This window comes from Podarcis erhardii (assembly GCF_964252035.2).
Source record: "Podarcis erhardii genome assembly, chromosome: 11".
In the NCBI taxonomy this organism is placed as follows: Eukaryota; Metazoa; Chordata; class Lepidosauria; order Squamata; family Lacertidae; genus Podarcis; species Podarcis erhardii.
Window position 1 is genome coordinate 50,595,225 of NC_138501.1, and position 16,799 is coordinate 50,612,023.

Genomic DNA, 16,799 nt, shown 5'->3' on the forward strand with positions numbered 1-16,799 from the left:
TTCATTATAGATCATCTCCCAGAAAGTCTTAATCCTTGGGCACGTCCACCAGAGGTGAAAGAATGTACCTTCGGTCTCTTTACATTTCCAAAATTTATTATCGGGCAAATGATAGATTTTTGCAAGCTTGACTGGTGTCATGTACCACCTGTATATCATTTTCATTATATTCTCTCTTAAGGCATTACATGCCGTGAATTTCATACCTGTGGTCCATAACTGTTCCCAGTCAGCCATCATAATATTATGTCCAACATCTTGTGCCCATTTAATCATAACAGATTTCACCGTTTCATCCTGAGTATTCCATTTCAACAGCAAGTTATACATTCTTGACAAGTTCTTAATTTTAGGATCTAGCAATTCTGTTTCTAGTTTTGATTTTTCCACCTGGAAGCCAATTTTTTTGTCCAAATTATATGCCTCCATTATCTGGTAATAATGAAGCCAGTCTCGCACTCTATTTTTTAATTTTTCAAAACTCTGCAATTTTAGTCTGTCTCCCTCTTGTTCCAAAATTTCCCAATATTTCGGCCATTTGGCCTCCATATTTAGCTTTTTCTGAGCCTTCGCTTCCATTGGTGACAGCCACCTTGGGGTTTTATTTTCAAGCAAGTCCTTATATCTTATCCAAACATTAAACAGTGCTTTTCTGACAATATGGTTTTTAAACGCTTTATGTGCTTTGACCTTATCATACCACAAATATGCATGCCACCCAAAAACATTGTTAAAACCTTCTAAATCCAACACATCAGTGTTCTCAAGAAGCATCCATTCTCTCAGCCAGCCAAATGCGGCTGATTCATTATAAAGTTTTAAGTCCAGCAGGGCAAATCCACCTCTTTCTTTAGCATCAGTTAATATCTTAAATTTTATTTGAGGCTTCTTGCCCTGCCAGACAAATCTAGAAATATCTCTCTGCCACTTCTTGAAACACTCCATTTTATCCGAAATTTGCAATGTTTGAAACAAAAACAACATCGGCGTTTCTGTGCACTGCTCTGGTTTGCCAGAGGCAGCTTAGTCATGCTGGCCACATGACTCGGAAGCTGTACGCCGGCTCCCTCGGCCAATACAGCGAGATGAGCGCTGCAACCCCAGAGTCTGTCACGACTGGACCTAATGGTCAGGGGTCCCTTTACCTTTACCTTAGGTCAAAACCAGCACTTTGAATGGGGTCCAGAAACTAATTGGTAGCTGGTGCAGTCAGGCTAGGACACTGGCGGAGGAAGAGGGGGGTGGGAGGAGCACACTGCTCCCGGCAGTGCGATCTCGGTGGGGTGCGAAAATTTTCAAGGAGGAAGATGGCTGCCGAATGCTTGAAGCAGGGTTTTGAACTCTAAGGCCAACTCTAAGGCAAGTTTCTGCTCTTTAACCAACCCCAGGACGTGCACCACACCCCTGCGGATGGCGTGCCACATCCCCGGGACACAGGACATGCCCCTGGGATGCACGCCGGCCACGCCCCCACCAGTTCTCCACACCCCTCAGTGCCAGAACATGAAGCTCCACCACTGGGCCAGGATTGGTGTGATACACTCAAACCATCTTGCCCAGTGACCAACCTGGCCAATGAATTCTGCACCAGCTGAAATTTCTGAACCATCTTCAGAGGCAGCCCCACATGTAACACATTGCAATTATCTAACCAAAGCATAGACAGAAGTTAAGACTATCCAAGTCCATGTAGGGGAGCAGTCGGGCAACCAGCCAAAGCTGATGGAAAGCTCACCGTGCTACTGAGACCACCTGAGCTTCAAGCGACAACAATAGGTACAGAAGTACCCACAAGCTGCATACCTGATCCTTCAGAGGGGGTGTAACCCCATCAAGAGCAAGCCTTGAAATCTCTTACCTTGGAGAAAGGAAGAAGAAGAAGGGGAGTCTGGATTTGATATCCCGCTTTATCACCACCTGAAGGAGTCTGAAAGTGGCTAACATTCTCCTTTCCCTTCCTTCCCCACAACAAACTCTCTGTGAGGTGAGTGAGGCTGAGAGACTTCAAAGAAGTGTGACTAGCCCAAGGTCACCCAGCAGCTGCATGTGGAGGAGTGGAGACAAGAACCCGGTTCACCAGATTACAAGTCTACCACTCTTAACACCACACTGATTCTAATCACACTGGAAATAATCAACCTCGATTTTTCATCCTCCTTAAGAGAAGTGCAATTATAACAGCTCACACTCTGCAAAGGTACATTTAGGGCTTTGTGTTTGCTCCCAAGTAAACCGTGGGAGCCCTTTCCTTTCGAAGCTACCAACGGGACCAGACACACAGAGGCAAAAGTTAGTTAGAACAGCACTATTAATTTATGCCTCAGCAACAATGGCCCCCAAGACGGGAAGAGGTGTATATTAATTTATTTCCAGCATGTAACATTGCTAAGCTAACGCATTTAGCCGTGAACACTTACCTCACCTCCTGCTGCGAAGGCAAATGAAGCACTTTTCGGAGGAAGGGGAATTTGCATCATAAAGCCACTAGATGGCAGCTTATGCTTAGAGATGCAGGATTCTGCAGACACCTTTGAGGAAAGAAAGAAAGAAAGAAAGAAAGAAAGAAAGAAGGAAAATCTCTCCCCTCCCCACACCCATTTCCTCCCTGTATCTCTCACACCTTATGGGGCAAATACCCAGCGATGCCCCAGAATACATATTCAACAAGGGACCACAGACAATCCCGGCTCTGGGATGAGCCTACCTGCATGAAGGTCCAAATTCACAGGCAGATTTCTGCAGCTGGGACAGCTCAGTCGGTAGAGCGTGAGATTATTAATTCAGGGTTATGGGTTTGAGCCCCATGCCAGGCCAAAATATTCCTGCCTTGGTTCCTTCCAACTCTACGATTTATTGCTTATGTGTTGTCGACATTCACACATGACATTCCCCTGGAGTGCATTTAAAGCAACTTATGCATACAGTGAAAAAACGCAATGTGTGACACAATGTGTGAAGATGGCCCTTCTTCCACTTGAACTGTAAATTGTTGAGGTGTATGCCAGCAAACAGGAGGCTGAAGGAGTAGAAGCCGTCCTAGAATCATAGAATTGTAGAACTGGAAGGGACCATAAAGGGTCATCTAGCCCACCCCCCCTGCAATGCAAGATTCTCAACTAAAGAATCCATGGCAGATTATTATTTTCATTTATTAGACTTATTGGTTGCTTGTCACCCGAAGGTCTCCAAGCGATTTACAGGAAAAGAAGAAGAAGAAGAAAAGATAGACAATACATAATTTATGCCCCCAGCCAGATACACAGCGTATAAATGATAAAATAATTTTTTAAAAAATATATTGTTAAGGGGAAAAGAGGGGGAATCACGCAATTACTATTTCATATAACATAACATCCATGGAAAGCAATGATTTATGCATTTAAAAGATGTAAATCCCACAAAGATTAGGGGCGGGACCTACAAGCTTCACCCCCTTCTGGGTAAACTTCCGGGAACCACATGTCAGGGGTGGGTGGGGCTGATTGCAAATGTGGGTGGAGTAACGTATGCAAATTTTATGTTTCTGCAATAGGGTGGAATCTACAAACACTCGCAAAACATCAGAATGCAAGGACACATTCCAGACAGGCAAAAATATTCGAGGAAGGTGTCAGGCAGGTTTGGGTGAAAGGGAGGGGGCTTGGGAGGGGGCTTGGGCTGAGGAGAGGTCTGGGGGCTATATTTGGCATGCAGGCTTGAGTCTCCTCCTCCCTGGTGCAGGCAAGGGACACCACACGCCCAACTCAAAAATAAACAGTGTTAAACAGTATTAAACGAAACAGTGCTCAGCAGCTATCGCAGACGAAGAATAAAAGGTCAGCCATACCTTTGGTAAACAGCTTCAGAAGTTGGTGAAATTTGTTGGGATTTTAGAGAAGAGACAAATGACACAACCCCTTCCATTCTTGTCCGGTTCAGATTGGAATCTAAATATGAGAAGAATTCCTGGTTAACCTCATCTTGGTCACCCAGCCCTGAAGGTGGGTAGGAGTGTTTATAGAAACCAGCCTACTGTGCAAACAGGGGAAATATTTGTTGCTCCATCCAGTTTTGTTGATGAGTCTTGCCTGCTGCTGGTATGTGGCCCTCGAAAGGTTGTGTGGAAGGGAATGTGGTCCTATTGGCTGAAAAAAGGGTTCCCTATGGCGGGGTAGGCATTAGTGAGGTGGATGGATCAATGGTCTAACATAAAATCATAGAATTGAAGAGGTGCAAGGGAGCCTGAGAATCATCTAGTCCAACCCCCATCCAATGTAGGAATATGCAACTGTCCCATACAGGGATCAAACCTGCAACCTTGGCACTATCGGCACCGTACTCTAACCACCTGAGCTATCCAGGCTCGGACATACCCTCCAGCATTTCTCTGATGAAAATAGGGACGTCCTAGTCAGTTGTTGTTGTTGTTGTTGTTGTTGTTGTTGTTGTTGTTGTTGTTGTTTTACTATTTATACCCCACCCCTCTGACTGGGTTGCCCCAGCCACTCTGGGCAGCTTAAAGCATGTATAGAAACATAATTAAACTTTAAATATTTTAAAAAAACCTTTTCTATATAAGGCTGCCTTCAGATGGCTTAGGGGTTGCCCTCCAACATCTCTCTGTTAAAAATAGGAACGTCCTGTAGACTAGAAAAAAGGCTGATCGCCGAAGAATTGATGCTTTAGAATTCTGGTGCTGGAGGAGACTCTTGAGAGTCCCATGGACTGCAAGAAGATCAAACCTATCCATTCTGAAGGAAATCAGCCCTGAGTGCTCACTGGAAGGAAAGATCGTGAAGCTGAGGCTCCAGTACTTTGGCCACCTCATGAGAAGAGAAGACTCCCTGGAAAAGACCCTGATGTTGGGAAAGATGGAGGGCACAAGGAGAAGGGGACGACAGAGGACGAGATGGTTGGACAGTGTTCTTGAAGCCACCAGCATGAGTTTGACCAAACTGCAGGAGGCAGTGGAAGACAGAAGTGCCTGGTGTGCTCTGGTCCATGGGGTCACGAAGAGTCGGACACGACTAAACGACTAAACAACAACAACAACAACAACAAACAAGGAAAAGCAGGACATTCTGGGATTAAATCAGAAACTGGGATGGCTTCTATAAATCAGGGACGTCCCTGGAAAATAGGGACACTTGCAGGGTCTGGTCTGATAGGGTAGCTTCTTATGTTCCTAGCAGCAGACAACTGCCACCAGGTTTGATCCAGTTGCTCAGCTTTCCTCCCTTTCCTGCTCAGCTGTGCTGCCTAGTAGGTAGAGGCCAAAGGGCAACACCAAGAAGGAGAGCAGAAAACGTCCCCAGAACAAGGCTGGCACTGTAGGGGAGCCACATTATTCCTGTTCCTGATGGAGGACCTGGATGTGACTTTACTTTTTATTGTGAGAATCTTTTCACAAGCCACATCATTGGGGCTTGGGGTTATAAAGTGGGATATAAAAGTTCTAAACAAATAATAGTATTGGAATTGGCTCTGGTATCTCACATGACTCCCAGGATCAAGAGGAGTCTGGTCCATGGTGATTGCATCCTGGCTTCAACTGCCTGCTGTTTCTGCCAGGAGGCAAGAAGTCCAGTAGTGATAGGGAGTGGTAGACCACTTCCATACCTGTGAGGCTCCTGGTTCAAGCTTAGGGATGGGGAACAAATTTGATTCAGTTTGCACTGAAAGGTGAATGTATCTTATTTCCACATTCCAAAACAGTGTGTGAACCAATACACTGCCTCCCCCCCCCAAATTCTCCAGATTTTACTGTCCAGTGCTCCAGCCAACTCATGTGTACAAAAAGTGCATCTAGACCGTAGAGTTGGAAGGGAGGGTCATCTAATCCAACCCTCTGCAATGCAGGAATCTCAACTAAAGTCTGCATTAAAAAAAGACATAGGTAACATACAGAAATGCATACAACTTACTGGCACTGTTATATGGGCCATATAATACTCAATCTTTTAGCACCCAGGCTTTGGAATTCTCTGCTTCTTGCTTTCATTGCACTCTTTTTGGCACCAGTTTTGTTTAGACAAGCCCACCCAGATGTTTAGAACATCGGTGCGATTCTTGATTTGCTTTTAGTCTATTGCAATTTTCACTTCTTGAAAGTTATTATTAATCTGTCTTACTGATCATTTTGCTTCAGCTTTCTTTTTTGGTAAACTCCAATCAGGCTTTCACAATGAAGCAGGGCACAAATTCTTTTGCAAAAATGTTTGCAATAGGCAAAATTGCATGCCAGAACGTGCAAATTAGGAGCCATCGGCACTAAAATAATAGAATCATAGAGTTGGAAGGGAGGGTCATCTAGTTCAACGCCCTGCAATGCAGGAATCTCAACTAAAGCATCCATGACAGATGGCCATCCAACCTCTGCTTAAAAACCTCTGCTGATCAATGCTGGAAAGAAAGAAAAATCTCCAACTGATGTGGCAATGTGGAGAACTGAACCCGAAAAATGAGAAAGGGAGAGAAACTGAAATTGATGGATTTCTCCATCCCTATTCAAGACTTATGGTCTTATTCAAGAGCATGGGTAGGCAAACCAAGGTCCGGGGGCCAGATTCGGCCCAATCACCTTTTAAATCTGGCCCGAGAACAGACCGGGAATCAGTGTGTTTTTACATGAGTAGAATATGTCCTTTTACTTAAAATGCATCTCTGGCTTATTTGTGGGGCCTGCCTGGTGTTTTTACACAAGTAGAATGTGTGCTTTTATTTAAAATTCATCTCTGGCTTATTTGTGGGGCATAGGAATTCGTTCTTCTTTTTAATCCCCTTCAAAATATAGTCCAGTCCCCCACAAGGTCTGAGGGACAGCGGACCGGCCCCCTGCTGAAAAAGTTTGCTGACCCCTGTTCAAGAGAGTGACATCTCTCTGCTTTCATTTCCATGCAAGAGAATTTAACCTTGCCTAAAATGTGCCTTTCTTCTCCTGCCCACCTTCTCATTCCTTTGATTTACATCATCATCACCTGCACACACCATGATCTAATCCATGAGGTTTCTTTGCCCTTTCTCCCACCCACCTACTCACCACAGCCTCTCTTCCCCCTCCTGTCATCACAGCCTGCTTTGTGAAATTCTCTGCTGATGGTCTCCAAGCAGAAGTGTACATGTGGCATCTGCTTCGCTGAATCCACCACTGTCCTCCCTCCTTTGGAGCATCTAGGGCACTCTTCCCTCCCTACTGAGACAGCTGACATTCTTCCCCTGAGAGCATCCATCACTGACTGCTGCATAGGAGCTTCTCCTGTGGAGAGGGAAGAGAAACATCCACAGCAGCATTTGAGGCACTGATACAGCCAGCTATCGGTCCTGGTTGGCATTAGTCAGTTATGATGGAAAGCCTCCTGGCAAGAGGAGATGGTAGATATTTGAACATCACCCTAAGAACACAAGAACCTGCCATGGTCCAACTAGCTTGGTATCGTCTAACATACCAACATTTCTCCAATGAAAATAGGGACATTCTATTCCACGTTAGGGACGCGGGTGGCACTGTGGGTTAAACCACAAAGCCTGGGACTTGCTGATCAGAAGGTCGGCAGTTTGATTCCCCACAACGGGGTGAGCGCCCGTTGCTCTGTCTCTGCTTCTGCCAACCTAGCAGTTTGAAAGCACATCAAAGTGCAAGTAGATAAATAGGTACCGCTCCGGCGGGAAGGTAAACGGTGTTTCCATGCGCTGTTCTGGTCCCCCAGAGTCAGCCACGACTGGACCTAATGGTCAGGGGTCCCTTTACCTTTACCTTTATTCCACATTAACAACAACAATAATAATAACCCATCTGACTGGGTTGCCCCACCCACTCTGGGTGGCTTCCAACATATATAAAAACATAATAAAACAGCTCCGAGGGCCTTGTGGTGGTTCCCTTGCTGCGAGAAGTGAGGTTACAGGGTACCAGGCAGAGGGCCTTCTCAGTAGTGGCGCCTGCCCTGTGGAACGCCCTCCCAGCAGATGTCAAGACAATAAACAACTATTTTATTTTTAAAAGACAACTGAAGACGGCCCTGTTTAGGCAAATTTTCAATGTCTGATGCTGTATTGTTTTTAATATTTTGCTGGGAGCCACCCAGAGTGGCTGGGGCAACCCAGCCAGATGGGCGGGGTATAAATAATAAATTATTATTATTATTATTATTATTATTATTATTATTATTATTATCCTATGTACCAGTTCCTCTTTCATCTCATGTAGCAGAAAGTTTGGGCTAACCCAGCTTCTTCCTGCTTCTGTATTTTACCACCCACCATGCAAATGAGTCAGATCTCCTGTTTACCAATGGTTGCTTTAGACCAGAGTTTCCCAAACTGGGGTCTCCAGCTGTTGTGGAACTACAACTCCCATCATCCCTAGCTAGTAGGACCAGTGGCCAGGGATGATGCCAATTGTAGTCCAAAACAGCTGGAGACCCAAGTTTGGGAAACCCTGCTTTAAACTTGTATTTAATTAAAGTACCACTTAATGCCAAAATAAGGGGTCTACAAGGATATAAAGAAAAACCCAACAGCGCAAACCAAATCTATAGGTATGTAACTGAAATATAGAACAGAACGATCCCATGGAAGCGTGAAGATTTGGGAGAAGAAATCTGTACACATGATTAAAAAGTGAATTTTAAATGAAGCCACCTTTTGATTTATTGAGCGCCATCTGGAGCTACTTCTGGCCATAGGAGGAAAGCCAGAGACATCAAGGAAGACCGGGAGCTGGAGGGGAGCCAGCTTCAGGAGTTGAAAAGGGAATGGAGAGGAAACCGCTTTAAGTGAGGATATAACAAGAGCTCTATTGGATCAGGTCAATGACTGACCCAGTCCAGTTCTCACAGTGGCCAAGCAGATGTTCCAGTGGGTAACCTGGAAGCTGGACATGAGAACAAGAGCATTCTCTTCTCCTGTGGTTCGTAGTATTTGGTATTCAGAAGTATAATGTCCCCAATGGGACAGGGACAGCCATCAGGGTCAGTAAAAAAAGGTAAAAGGTAAAGGACCCCTTCATGGTTAAGTCCAGTCAAAGGCGTCTATGGGGTTGTGGCGCTCATCTCGCTTTCAGGCCAAGGGAGTCGGTGTGTGTCCACAGAGAGCTTTCCGGGTGTCATGTGGCCAGCATGGCTAAACCGCTTCAGGATGAGAACAGAAATCATGCGGCGGCGGCGCAGCGGCAGTGGGAGACCCCATTAGCTACAGTGGTACCTCAGGTTAAGAACAGTTTCAGGTTAAGAATGGACCTCCGGAATGAATTAAGTTCTTAACCCGAGGTACCACTGTAATGTGCTAAGAATCCTTTGTCTCACTTCAATAAACACACAGATGCTTGCATTGGGTTGCAAAAAGAGAAGCCAGAGGGAAATGGAATGCAGAACAGTACAGACCGTGGTAATTATGCATTTAACAGCAGCAATTCACAAAACGGTTCTCAGCAACACAGACATCCTGACATTGGTAAGCCTAGTGCATCTAACACAGAATCTTAAAATTGTAGAGTTGTAAGAGACCCTGAGAGTCATCTATTCCAACCCATTTCACGGCAGGCATTTTTAGCCCAAAGTGGGCTTCTGCTGTTAATAATAATAATCACAGTCGAATCTGACATTCCCAAAGTGCTAAAATTCAGTGCATTTCATGTTGCAGTCCTGGAAGGAACTGAGAATAGCTTGGGAAGCAGAAGGCTCAGAGCTCCTTCATGAGAATGATGGAGTAGATGAATAATGATAAACAAACACAAGAATCCATGGCGCCATTGCTGAAGACTGAATTAATGGCAGAATATGGCTGCTGTGTTTTAACGCGACATGCTGTGTACATAATAGGGTTCTTTGTGTGGGTACCATAGATGGAGCATGCTGGCAAAGATCTCATGGAGTAATCTGTCCCGTTGAGAGTCCATCAAGGCTGCGCACAGTGGGACTGTTGTGGCGTCCAGTCTGCTTCCACTGTGCCAACCTGCTTATCCCGGCTACAGCAGAGTATCTTGTGCAGAGGTGTGCCTGTGTGGAAGGAATCTCAGCCATGCTGTAAAACTCTCATACAACAGCTTCTCCTATTCTACGAAGCTTTATTGTACAGTAGCAAAACAACAACCACCACCAGGAGATAGCGAAGGAAAGGTGCTTCTCCTGCTGCAGCCAAAACAGAAAGTAAAAACGTTCACATAACAAAGTACAAACCCCTTATACGAACAACCCCCAGTGATAGGACGTCATTTCCCTTGAGCTGTTAACCATGTAAGCTCTGGGTATCCTCATATAATCTTCCTGTCCTACGCAGTGGTATTAAGCAGTCCTGAGTTTATGTTTTGCTGATGTTGCTGCTGTGTTGGGGTAGGGGGTGAGTGGCATTCATAAGAACATAAGTAGATAAAAGAAGAGCCTGCTGGATCAGGCCCATGGGCTACCTAACCCAGTGACCTGTTCTCACAGTGGCTGACCAGATGCCTATGGAAACCCACAAGCAGAATTTGAGCACAAAGCACCCTCCCTTTATTGCAATTCCAGCAACTGGTATCCAAAAGCATTGCTGCCTCTGAGAGCCAGTGTGGTGTAGTGGTTAAGAGCGGTAGAGTCGTAATCTGGTGAACTGGGTTCGATTCCCCGCTCCTCCACATGCAGCTGCTGGGTGACCTTGGGCTAGTCACACTTCTCTGAAGTCTCTCAGCCTCACTCACCTTACAGAGTGTTTGTTGTGGGGGAGGAAGGGAAAGGAGAACATTAGCCGCTTTGAGACTCCTTAAGGGGAGTGAAAGGCAGGATATCAAATCCAAACTCCTCCTCCTCCTCCTCCTCCTCCTCCTCCTCCTCCTCCTCTTCTTCTTCTTCTTCTTCTTCTTCTTCTTCTTCGAATCATAGAGTTGGAAGAGACCACAAGGGCCATTGAGTCCAACCCCCTTCTGTGAAGGCAGAGCATAGTCATCCTGGCTATGGTAGCCCTCTCTTCCGCCATGAGTCTGCCAAATCCTCTTTCAAAGCCATCTCAGGTGGTGACTATCACCCTCTCAGAGTGGCCTTTGCCTTTTCCTCAGCAAAGATTTAAAGAAGCATAATAAACATGTGTGTGTGTGTGTGTGTGTGTGTGAGAGAGAGAGAGAGAGAGAGAGAGAGAGAGAGAGAGAGAGAGAGAACATGGAGGGGAGACGGAGAAATAGAAGCTGGTGGTAACACTGCATGCCTGACTAATGGGCTTTAATAGGCAAAGCAAACAGTTAAATAAAAGATGCATGCCGCTCGCTGAAACTTAAGGAATGCATATTCAACGTGTTGCATTATTAAATACAGCGGCAAGCATATGGGTACCTGCAATTAATGTATATAAATAGCTGATAAAATTGCTCAGTATTAGAAAGCTAGCGGCAAAAATGACCTCATATGTCAAGCAGACAAGCAGGCAGTTACCATTTTCTTTGTACACCTTATGATAAATTAGTTTTATGGTCTGCAAGGGGCCTTTATCACATTACAGCACCAAGTGTTTGATAAAAGGGGGAAAATATGCCTCAGCTAAAAATCGAAGCGAAATTTGGAATCCCTGCGGACCTGGGTTTTTTGTTTTTGTTTTTTAAAAAATAGCATTATCATTATTTCTACGTAAAGAATTTTAAGCAACTTCCTTTGGGGGAAAGACTCGTTACTATTAAAAGAAATTCACATCTCTGTCCTGTTGGCAAACATTCCAGCTGCTCCATCTCTATGTCTATTTTCTTTGCCTCCTCTTCGTCCTTCTTTTAATTCCTTCTCTCTTTGCTCTGCTCAAGGAAGGAGGGTATGGTCTTAAGGCATGTGAGGACACCACTGAAGCTAAGCAGGTCTGGGCTTGGTCACTGTTTGGGATGGGTACATGCCTGGGGAACCATGTGGAAAGTGCCTTAGGTTCAATGGGGAAGCTGGATCGAAATGTAAGAAAATAAAATAAATAAAATTGATGCAAATAAATTAGTGTCCCCAAATATGTGCCAGAGCGTTCTCTGGCCCCGTGAGAAGATAACTGGCATGGCGAGGGACATGAAGAAACACTGGGGTGTTGCGAATCTTAGTCCCAGTGGCTGAAAGCGACCCTCCTGGTTTAGGTATTCCTGACCGATTCTCCCTATTTGAGACTTGATGGTAGTTTTCTAAAACTTCTGGAGCCAGAGAGGATCTCTTCAAGAGGGGCTGCAGCACTGTCTCTTTCAAGGCAGTGAGCATAATTCCCTCCTTCCACATTGAGACACTTAGACCCTCCTATTAGATTTCATCAGAAATGATGAACAGGGACCAAGAGCGCATGTTGTTTGTATTCAGCACTTCAAGAGATCCTTGACCATCACACACCTTCAAAGACATCTATGTCCATTTCCTTGGCATCTCCACCTGCCCTGTTTATCACAACTACACAGATATATAATCGTGAATTTCCCTTCTAGGTCATGATGATATTGAATGACCCAGGAACCTCAAGATAGTGCATCAGAACTTATCGTTTGCAGGATGGGTCAATATTCCCATACCCGACAATAACAGTGGAGCAGTCAGTCTTTGGCGTCTTGCACAGTACTTCAAAGGGCTGGCATATTGCTCTGCAAAGTCAAAGGTCACTGATCCATGTTGCCCAGTGGAAAAGAGTTGAGCTTCACCAGGCTTTATAACCCATAGTGTTGTGTGTTGTCAATGGATCGAGCCCAGGGTAGGAGAGGCACTGTTACAGGAAAAATCCGAGGGCTCCCTTGGACAAAACAAAGACACCAACCAGGATAACTTGGAGCAAAACAGCAGCCTGTAGGCTTGGCCTTTATTGAACTGTTGCAACAGGGTATTCCCCTCACGTGCAGGAGAGAGGAAAGACCCAGAATAATGGTGTGCAAGGTCTTATAAAAACTTTTGAAATTCCCCTCCTCTAGGTCAAGCCCACCCCCAGAAACATCATGAATACATTACAGAAAGGAGGGGCTGAGGGAGGCATACATTACAGAAAGGAGGGGCTGAGGGAGGAGTTGGTGGTAACTTGAGTGTCTTGTCACCTGGCTGGTTCCTCCTTTCTCCCTCCCCATGAGTGCTTTCCAGAGGACAAAGGGCAGTTTGCAGTTTCCTGCCCCCTGAGGGAAGATCTGATCAGTGTCCTTTGTTTCAGACCATGTTGAATCCACTCCCATATGCAAGTTCTTTGTGATCTTGATTGTCTTCTGTCTGGGATCATCAGGGTTGGCATGGGCAGGGCTCCTGTGTATGTGCTGAGACAGTGAAGGGATTATGGCTGACCAGGACTAAGTCACCCCCCTTTGTTAGTTCTTGCTATATGGAGTAAAATAAAAATGGAACAGTGCAAATCCAATGTATGGTTGACTTTCTATGAATTTATAACAGAAATGTGGCGTTATGAATTTATAACAGAAATGTGGCGTATGTAGTGTGTGAGTGTGAAGTTTATACAAACAGAATGATTGGGGTGGGGGGGTTCCTGCTACAGGCACTCCAGATCTTGAGAGGACATATGCAGCCCTCTCTACTTGACATTTCTGACTCTTCCCAGGCCACACCCTCAGTGGTCATGCTCCACACATGCATGGTTTTACTTGGCCAAAATGTGTCCTTGGAATCATGAAAATGCCTCATCATTTTCTGGATGGAGGGGTGAGAGGGGTATGTGCAGAAATTAGTTGAAAGGCAAAAATTGCATTTGTTGCTCTGCCCAGTTTTACTTTTGGCCCTGCCCACCCCTGGCATGTGGTTCCCAGATGGTTCACCAAAAGGTTTATGAAAAAGGTTCTCCTGCCCTGAAATAATATACATGAAGCTCCATGTGACCATACACAGAAGAGGCTCCTCACCACTTCTGAGTCCTGACTGCAGACTTGCAGCATTGCTCAGCCACGGAATCCAGCAAGCTCTGTCAAGCGAGATCCTCCATACCTGTGGAGCATCTTCTAAGAACACCTCTCTGCACATCTGACATTTGTTTGTTCGTTTGCTTGTTTGCTTATTTGCTCATTTTATGGAGCTTTAAGTGCTCTTCAACAACTGTTCTCAAGGCCAATAAAACAGCTAAAACCAATTAAAATCCAAATCCCAGCAACACAACAAATATGAAAACATCAGTCACAAGAAAACCCAGCAGAATCCACAGGACTTAAACTCCCCAAAGCACAGCAGAACAACAGTGTCTGTACCTGTTTACCGAATGACATGAATGAGGAGGCCAATCAAACTGTCTACAGATGGTTCTTCCAGAGTATTTGGGCTAGCAAACCAGAAGGCTTTTCTCCTTGTTGATACCAACCAGATAGCCAGCTGTTCCTTCTGGGAAGGTTTCATTAGACATTATTATTATTATTATTATTATTATTATTATTATTATTATTATTTATACCCCGCTACTTTGGGCGGCTTCCAACAAAAGATTAAAAATACATTAAAACATCAGTCATTAAAAGCTTCCCTAAACAGGGCTGCCTTCAGATGTCTTCTAAACATCAGGTAGCTGATTACTCTTACAGAGAACCTAAGAAGAACCTACTGGATCATGACAATGGCCCAACTAGTCCAGTGTCTCACCTCACAGTGGCCACCCAGATGCTTATGGTAAGCCTTCAAGCAGGATCCAGGCCCAAGAGCACTCTCTCCTCCTGCTGTTTCCAGCAACTGATATTCAGAAGGGTTGCTGCCTCTGGCTGTGATAAGCCTTACCCTCCAGGAATTTGTTCAATCCCCCTTTCCAAAGGAACTGAGTAGGAAGAGCAAACCATCTCTTGCAGACTGTGGGTTTTTTGTTGAAATATTTACGGAGACCTCTTGTGGTGGGCACCATAGGAGGTATTCATAGACCCACTGACAGCACATTGGCAACCCCTTCTGTAGAACATCGCCACCCGCAGTGTCTCTGCTGCAAGAAAGCTTGGGACAGCAGTGTCAGGGCACATCACACACCCCAAGCCCATTAAAGTTTTCAATCATCATCAACATCTCAGTAGCAAACTCAGTAACAGGTTATCATTTTTAAAATTTTGGTTTTTGTTCATTCATTGCTGGGTGCCAATTGTAGTGAAAGTAAAGTTCTCTGGGACTGTGAATTTAGTTGCAAACTTGGACATTCTTGATGCCCTTTCTCTGAGTTGCCGCAGAATGAATCTCTCTCTCTCTCTCTCTCTCTCTCTCTCTCTCTCTCTCTCTCTGTGTGTGTGTGTGTGTGTGCATGCTCTTCTATTAGCAATGCTTAATAGCTTCTTTTTCTTGTTAAACTTTAGGCTCTCTCGCACACTTCTGTTAATATCTCCAAAAGGTATTGAGGGTTTGCTAACAGCCAATTTATTTTAGTTTAATCAATTAATTAATTTGTCTGTTGAAAGGCAGATGATTAATCAGCTAAAAATCTTTAATTGTTAAAAAGTTCCAGCAATGAACTGTATCATGGTCTCCTCCTCTTCACCATCTTCTCTGACCTTGTTGGAGAGATTTTACAACTTCACCACAGAAATGACAAACTACAAGAGGACAAAAAGGGCTTCAAAAGAGTCTGGGAACCATTTAGAGTTTATTTGCAGAAACAACAGAGAATGGACTGGATTCACTGGCAGGATTTGAATAAACTTTTACCATTTCATTTGAGTAACAGATATTTCAGAGAAATGATAAGGGATTTTATTTTTGTGTAGGAAAAGCAGGATGCAATAAATAAAGCTAAATAACTCAGCAGAGGGGGAGTTGAGGGAAGTCCAGAGGAGGGGAGGAAGAATAATTGTAAATAACATGATGAATGAGATTTGTATCATTATTTGTTATAAAATTAAATAAATATTCCAAAAATAAAATAAAAATAGATCCCACCCTCTGGAGCAGCAGAAAACAGGCTTGTTCCATCTTCCAGAGACACACAGATATCATGCACAGCCCGCCTCCTCAACTGATACATGCAGGTCACCTGAGAAAGGGGAGCGATCAACTCCTCCCAGAACATCAAATGATGGATCTGGTGACTGATGGGGAGGGGGACAATTCCCTTCACCACTAGGGTGCTGGGCAGGGCAGAGAGATTTAAACTTTGCCACAACCTCCAATGCTGTGTCGACCTTTTCCTTTTTGCCACTGCAGCCAAAATGGTTAAGGTCTTGGTTGGGAGACAGGGATGAAGAAAAACTGATGGGTGACCGGATTAAGTCCCCAGGCTAAGGTTTAACAACCCCTGGTGCATTTCATAGAATCATAGAATCATAGAATCATAGACTTGGAAGAGACCACAAGGGCCATCGAGTCCAACCCCCTGCCAAGCAGGAAACACCATCAGAGCACTCCTGACATATGGTTGTCAAGCCTCTGCTTAAAGACCTCCAAAGAAGGAGACTCCACCACACTCCTTGGCAGCAAATTCCACTGTCGAACAGCTCTTACTGTCAGGAAGTTCTTCCTAATGTTTAGGTGGATTTAATTGTAAAGTTGTTGAAAGCCACTTCAATTCAGTGGAGCCTGAGTTCATTTCAAAACAAGTCTTTCTTTGGATGCATACAAAATTAATAAAGCACCAATATTGACTGAAATGAGCAGCCAATCACAAGCTGTGTCACATTATTCTTTAGCTAATTAAAGTGGGGAGAGATTCTGAAGAACTAAAAAAAACATCATGAGAGATGTGCATCAAGGTAGCTGTTCCCGCTGTTGCTGAATAATTTCTGATTAATATCTTATCTCTTTGGTGGACATAGATTTTTGTTGTTGTTGTTGTTGTTATCTCCCACAATGAGGCAGCTAGATATTTTTTACTGTTAAAGGCCCGCTATCTCAGCATCGAGTTCTTTCGTCCAGCTTATACCCCCAAGATGTCTGCCCTTCTGTACTTTGGAAAGGACAGAGAAA

The 16,799-nt window shown here is 44.6% G+C and overlaps 1 long non-coding RNA gene across 1 annotated transcript in view; it reads left to right on the forward strand.

The window, feature by feature from the left end:
* LOC309352913 overlaps positions 1 to 10,796 on the forward strand; it is a 911,067-nt gene extending 900,271 nt beyond the window's left edge. Inside the window, exon 3 of the long non-coding RNA XR_014161473.1 lies at positions 10,719 to 10,796. This is a non-coding gene — a long non-coding RNA (uncharacterized lncRNA). The remainder of the gene's footprint in view (positions 1 to 10,718) is intronic.
* The last annotated feature ends 6,003 nt before the right edge of the window (positions 10,797 to 16,799 follow it).